This window comes from Salvelinus fontinalis, chromosome 32, assembly GCF_029448725.1.
Source record: "Salvelinus fontinalis isolate EN_2023a chromosome 32, ASM2944872v1, whole genome shotgun sequence".
NCBI lineage: Eukaryota > Metazoa > Chordata > Actinopteri > Salmoniformes > Salmonidae > Salvelinus > Salvelinus fontinalis.
This window is the reverse complement of record NC_074696.1, coordinates 11,797,443-11,804,410: the sequence shown is the minus strand read 5'-3', so window position 1 is coordinate 11,804,410 and position 6,968 is coordinate 11,797,443. Positions and strand designations below refer to the sequence as shown.

General features: G+C 46.1%; 1 long non-coding RNA gene across 1 annotated transcript; it reads left to right on the top strand.

Annotated features, from left to right (window-relative positions):
* The first annotated feature begins 310 nt into the window (after positions 1 to 310).
* Positions 311 to 2,905, top strand: LOC129830730 (uncharacterized). Its single transcript, XR_008755630.1, has 2 exons — positions 311 to 1,250; positions 2,407 to 2,905. It is a non-coding gene; the product is annotated as an uncharacterized LOC129830730 (long non-coding RNA).
* Positions 2,906 to 6,968: the final 4,063 nt, after the last annotated feature.

Here is a 6,968-nt window from a genome sequence, read left to right as displayed (position 1 = left end):
ACTCATTATTAGTATTATTGTTATTACTATTATTATTATTATTGTTGTGATTATTATTCCAAAAGAGTAATGGTATGGGTAGTAGGGGTGATGATAGTTGTTTAATGATGATGGTAGTTGTAGTACTGATGTAATGGTGAAGATGACAGATAGTTTAGGAAGTTAGTTATATGTTAGTTATAGTTACATTTTTCAGGTTTAGCCTTTTCTATGTATTATATTTATACTATTGACTGTTACCATTTTATTGTTTTTATTTTATATTTGTTTGTATTATTATTTACTAAAATTATATATTATTATTCTTCAATATTTTATTATTGCTTTGGCAATATTGACGCAATGTTTTTCATGCCAATAAAACAGCTTGATGTTGAATTTGATAGCGAGACAGAGAGGAGGGCTGTTTATCTGAGACAGGGAGAGAGAGGGAGACAGAGAGGAGGGCTGTTTATGTGAGAGAAGGAGAGATAGAGAGACAGAGAGGAGGGCTGTTTATGTGAGAGAGGGAGAGAGAGGGAGACAGAGAGGAGGGCTGTTTATGTGAGAGAGGGAGAGATAGACAGAGAGGAGGGCTGTTTATGTGAGAGAGGGAGAGATAGAGAGACAAAGAGGAGGGCTGTTTATGTGAGAGAGGGAAAGAAAAAGAGAGATAAGGAGAAGCAAGCTGTGTTTGAAAGAGGGAGAAAGAAGAGAGAGAGGGAGGGCTGTTTTGAGCTGTTTTGTGCCTGAAAAGGGAGGAGGGAGGAAGAAGAGGAGAGAACTGAGCTGTCTGATCCGCACTGGTCTCTGCGATAGAGAGGAGACAGGAAGGAGGAGAAGAGAGAGGAAGGAGGAGAAGAGGAGAGAGGAAGGAGAAGAGGAGAGAGGAAGGAGGAGAAGAGGAGAGAGGAAGGAGGAGAAGAGGAGAGAGGAAGGAGGAGAAGAGGAGAGAGGAGAAGAGGAGAGAGGAAGGAGGAGAAGAGAGAGGAAGGAGGAGACGAGAGGAAGGAGGAGAAGAGAGAGGAAGGAGAAGAGAGGGGAGGAGAGGAAGGAGGAGAAGAGAGAGGAAGGAGGAGAGGAGAGAGGAAGGAGGAGAAGAGAGAGGAAGGAGAAGAAGAGAGGAAGGAGGAGAAGAGAGAGGCAGGAGGAGAAGAGAGAGGAAGAAGGAGAAGAGAGAGGAAGGAGGAGAAGAGAGAGGAAGGAGAAGAGAGGGGAGGAGAGGATAGGGAGAAGAACAGAGATAAAGGAATACTGTACTAACCCGTGAGGTATGGCTGTCATGGGTTGTGTTATTTATAGCTACGACAGAGGTGTGTGTGTGCGCGCTTGTGTGTGTGTATGTGTCAACGATCTGTGTATTACGCTGTTTGTGCGCATGTGCATGCATGAGTGTGTGTGTTTGTGACTGCAGTGACACTGTGTTTGCTGATGGTGCCATGAATGACGGGTGGAATATGACTGTTAGATCATTAATTATCTAGTGATAGTGCAGCATTGTCAGTGTGTGTGTGTGTGTGTGTGTGTGTGTGTGTGTGTGTGTGTGTGTGTGTGTGTGTGTGTGTGTGTGTCTGTTTGTGTCTGTGTCTTAATGGTGTGTATGTGGAAATGTACAAGAATTGTGCCTATGAATTTGTTTAGGTGTGTGTCTGCACATGAGCCCAGCTATCCAACACCTTCATGACACTGCTTCATTGTGTGTGTGTGTGTGTCACAATGCTTAATAGCATGCTCAGGGATTTCTATTGGAACAGCTGTTTCTGAGCATCTTCTTAGATCTATAGCCTACCCACAGATGTTCCAGCTAACTGTCGGTGGGTTAGCATGTGCTAGCCAGTTTAACTGTCGGTGGGTTAGCATGTGCTAGCCAGTTTAACTGTCGGTGGGTTAGCATGTGCTAGCCAGTTTAACTGTCGGTGGGTTAGCATGTGCTAGCCAGTTTAACTGTCGGTGGGTTAGCATGTGCTAGCCAGTTTAACTGTCGGTGGGTTAGCATGTGCTAGCCAGTTTAACTGTCGGTGGGTTAGCATGTGCTAGCCAGTTTAACTGTCGGTGGGTTAGCATGTGCTAGCCAGTTTAACTGTCGGTGGGTTAGCATGTGCTAGCCAGTTTAACTGTCGGTGGGTTAGCATGTGCTAGCCAGTTTAACTGTCGGTGGGTTAGCATGTGCTAGCCAGTTTAACTGTCGGTGGGTTAGCATGTGCTAGCCAGTTTAACTGTCGGTGGGTTAGCATGTGCTAGCCAGTTTAACTGTCGGTGGGTTAGCATGTGCTAGCCAGTTTAACTGTCGGTGGGTTAGCATGTGCTAGCCAGTTTAACTGTCGGTGGGTTAGCATGTGCTAGCCAGTTTAACTGTCGGTGGGTTAGCATGTCCTTACTAAACAGTACGTCAAAACATCTCCCCTTATCTACTCTGATCTCTCTCAGGTTCATCTGCTTGGACAGACTCATATTGGAGACCAGGAGGATCCATAGACAGTGTTTTTTTATTATTATTATTATTATTATTATTATTGTATTATTATTTTATTTTTTGTACCGACACTTTTATTTTTGTATTTTTTGTATTTTTTTGTTGTTGTACCGACCCTTTTTTTTTTTTTTTTTTTTCATAATACAAAAATCAACTTACATCAAACATGTCTAGCAAACCAAACACAGGTATTAACAATGCTCAAACATACAAAAAATATAAAAATAAAATACAAAAAATAAACAATTTAAGGGCAATTATATTCACTCTGAAAATATCTTATTTTAATGATTCATGAATGTGTTATTATTGTTGTTTATTAAAACACTAGGGTTAGTGTTTTAATAAGATAATTAAATTTAATCAGAAAAATTGGTAATTTTTGTATTGAATTTTGGAATTTTTGTTTGTGTATAAAGTATTTGGCAACAATAATAAAAAAATGAACAATCATTTCAGTGGTTTTGTTATCATTGCAATAGTAACATATTATATTTTTTATGTTAAAATTATAAGCAGTGTTCATAATGGTAAATAAGTACTTTGCAAGGTTTTCCCAAAATTCTGACAAATTTACATTCAAAGAACAAGTGAGACAGATTCTCACCTTCTTTTTCACAGAAAACGCAGATATCATCAATAGCCATAAATTTGGAAATCATAGAGTTACATGGATATATCTTATGTAAAATTTTGAAGTGCACTTCCTTAACTTTGTTTGGTATACAGTATTTGTAAGGCCTTAACCATGCATTTTTCCAGACAATGTCAGGAATAAGCATGTTCCAGAAAAACTTTCCTCTCGGTTGGTTGGTTTTGTGAATGAAGAATTTGTGTTATATATTTATTACAACAAGATCTCTCAAGTAAGCCCACGCCTTCCAATCTGAGTTCTGGATAAACTTTGTGATCATTCCCAAAGCTAAGATGACTTTTCATAAGTGTAGTTAGAAAACTGGGAACGGCTTTGATCACAGAAATAAACTCTCTGAAAGGTGTTGGAAACTCTTTCATTGTTATAAATTGTTCATATGTGAGAATATTACCCTTGTTGTCGAAAATATCCAGAACAAAGTCAATATTCCTCTCATGCCAGCCGGGGTAGAACAATGACTTATTCCTTACAGTAATGTATGAATTATTCCACAAAAGAGCTTTATGAGGGGAAAAATTGTGCAGGAAACATATTTTCCAGGCCATTAAAGCTTGTTAGTGAAACCTAGCCAATTTAGCAAGTAATCTTTCAGGAATATAATTACATTTCAGTAAAAATCAAAGACCTCCCAATTTATTAAACACATTATTTGGAATGAAATACCATATTGAGTCAGTATCGAGCAAACATTTTTTCAGCCAGTTTATCTTGAAAGTGTTATTTATGTCAACAAAATCCAACACTTCTAGACCGCCTTCAGCTCTTTTGTTAGAAAGGACAGATTTTTTATTTATTTTTCCAGATGAAGTCAAGAAAGGTCTTATTGATCTCTTTATCCATAGACAGTGTTAGAGGTTAGAGGTCAGATATGATGACATCACATGGAAAGCAGAGAGGGAGTCTGTACGAGTATGACTCCCAGGTCAAAGGTGAGAACATACAACTATACGTGTCTGTATGCGTGATGGGGATTCATACTGCCTCCTAATGGCTGATTTCTCTTGTTGTCATGCGTGTTCAAATACGTATGATAATGTGTCACTGGTGGGATCTGAACCCTGGTCTCCCAAAGGAGAAACCATAGTCTTACCATTAGACCAAGAGGTAATTCCCTTTTGGGTGATGCTGATTTTGAAATAGCAGGCAGGGTTATCTTATCACGAGGCCATTAGCCTGACTCTGGTCCGCTATATTCACCCCACTTCTTTCCTCCATGAGACATCGTCCCACAGTTGGGCGCCATTTTCACAAGTGGGATTTGAACCCTGGTCTCCCACAGGGCTACCTCATCACGAGACCATGAGTCACGTCCGCTACGTGTTCACGTGTGTTCATATGTGTGTTTGTGTATATGTATATGTGTGTGTGTGTGTGTGTATATATTTGTATGTGTGTGTGTGTGTGTGTGTGTGTGTGTGTGTGTGTGTGTGTGTGTGTGTGTGTGTGTGTGTGTGTGACCAGATGAAGGTTCTGGACGGTCAGGTGGAAGTCAAAGGTCAACAGCTGTCTGACCTGTCTGAGTTCTTCCGTCGTCGTGGCGACATCGAGGCAGAGTACGCCCGCGCCCTCGACAAACTCACAGAGAGGTTCACCCTGAAGGAGGTGTGTGTGAAAACATTGTATTCTTCCTGTTTATTCTGTTATTGTTTGATCTGACAGATTCCATTTATTAATGTTGTTAGTACAGGAAACTCAACGTTAATATCATGTTCATTATCTCTCTCTCTCCCCTCTCTGTCTCTCTCTCCCTCTCCCCGCTCTCTCTCTCCCCTCTCTGTCTCTCCCCTCTCTCTCTCCCCTCTCTGTCTCTCCCCTCTCTCTCTCCCCTCTCTGTCTCTCCCTCTCTCTCCCCGCTCTCTGTCTCTCCCCTCTCTGTCTCTCCCCTCTGTCTCTCCCTCTCTCTCCCCACTCTTTGTCTCTCCCTCTCTCTCCCCTCTCTGTCTCTCCCTCTCTCTCCCTCTCTCTGTCTCTCCCTCTCTCTCCCCTCTCTGTCTCTCCCTCTCTCCCCACTCTTTGTCTCTCCCTATCTCTCCCCGCTCTCTGTCTCTCCCTCTCTCCCCACTCTTTGTCTCTCTCTCTCTCTCCCCGCTCTGTCTCTCCCCGCTCTCTGTCTCTCCGCTCTCTCCCCTCTCTCTGTCTCTCCCCTCTCTCTGTCTCTCCCTCTCTCTCCCCACTCTCTGTCTCTCCGCTCTCTCCCTCTCTCTCCCTGCTCTCTGTCTCTCCCCCTGTCTCTCCCCACTCTTTGTCTCTCCCTGTCTCTCCCCACTCTCTGTCTCTCCCTCTCTCTCCCCACTCTTTGTCTCTCCCTGTCTCTCCCCTCTCTCTGTCTCTACCTCTCTGTCTCTCCCTCTCTCTCCCCACCCTCTGTCTCTCCCTCTCTGTCTCTCCCCGCTCTCTGTCTCTCCCTCTCTCTGTCTCTCCCCTCTGTCTCTCCCTCTCTCTCCCCACTCTCTGTCTCTCCCTCTCTCTCCCCTCTCTCTGTCTCTCCCTCTCTCTCCCCGCTCTCTGTCTCTCCGCTCTCTCTCCCCTCTCTCTGTCTCTCCCTGTCTCTCCCACTCTCTGTCTCTCCCCGCTCTCTGTCTCTCCGCTCTCTCTCCCCGCTCTCTGTCTCTCCCTGTCTCTCCCCACTCTCTGTCTCTCCCTCTCTCTCCCCACTCTTTGTCTCTCCCTGTCTCTCCCCTCTCTCTGTCTCTCCCTCTCTGTCTCTCCCTCTCTCTCCCCACCCTCTGTCTCTCCCTCTCTGTCTCTCCCCGCTCTCTGTCTCTGTCTCTGTCTCTCTCTGTCTCTCCCCTCTGTCTCTCCCTCTCTCTCCCCACTCTCTGTCTCTCCCTCTCTCTCCCCTCTCTCTGTCTCTCCCTCTCTCTCCCCGCTCTCTGTCTCTCCGCTCTCTCTCCCCTCTCTCTGTCTCTCCCTGTCTCTCCCCACTCTCTGTCTCTTCCTCTCTCTCCCCACTCTTTGTCTCTCCCTGTCTCTCCCCTCTCTCTGTCTCTCCCTCTCTGTCTCTCCCTCTCTCTCCCCACCCTCTGTCTCTCCCTCTCTGTCTCTCCCCGCTCTCTGTCTCTCCCTCTCTCTGTCTCTCCCCTCTGTCTCTCCCTCTCTCTCCCCACTCTCTGTCTCTCCCTCTCTCTCCCCTCTCTCTGTCTCTCCCTCTCTCTCCCCTCTCTGTCTCTCCCTCTCTCCCCGCTCTTTGTCTCTCCCTATCTCTCCCCGCTCTCTGTCTCTCCCTCTCTCCCCACTCTTTGTCTCTCTCTCTCTCTCCCCGCTCTGTCTCTCCCCGCTCTCTGTCTCTCCGCTCTCTCCCCTCTCTCTGTCTCTCCCCTCTCTCTGTCTCTCCCTCTCTCTCCCCACTCTCTGTCTCTCCGCTCTCTCCCTCTCTCTCCCTGCTCTCTGTCTCTCCCCCTGTCTCTCCCCACTCTTTGTCTCTCCCTGTCTCTCCCCACTCTCTGTCTCTCCCTCTCTCTCCCCACTCTTTGTCTCTCCCTGTCTCTCCCCTCTCTCTGTCTCTCCCTCTCTGTCTCTCCCTCTCTCTCCCCACCCTCTGTCTCTCCCTCTCTGTCTCTCCCCGCTCTCTGTCTCTCCCTCTCTCTGTCTCTCCCCTCTGTCTCTCCCTCTCTCTCCCCACTCTCTGTCTCTCCCTCTCTCTCCCCTCTCTCTGTCTCTCCCTCTCTCTCCCCGCTCTCTGTCTCTCCGCTCTCTCTCCCCTCTCTCTGTCTCTCCCTGTCTCTCCCACTCTCTGTCTCTCCCCGCTCTCTGTCTCTCCGCTCTCTCTACCCGCTCTCTGTCTCTCCCTGTCTCTCCCCACTCTCTGTCTCTCCCTCTCTCTCCCCACTCTTTGTCTCTCCCTGTCTCTCCCCTCTCTCT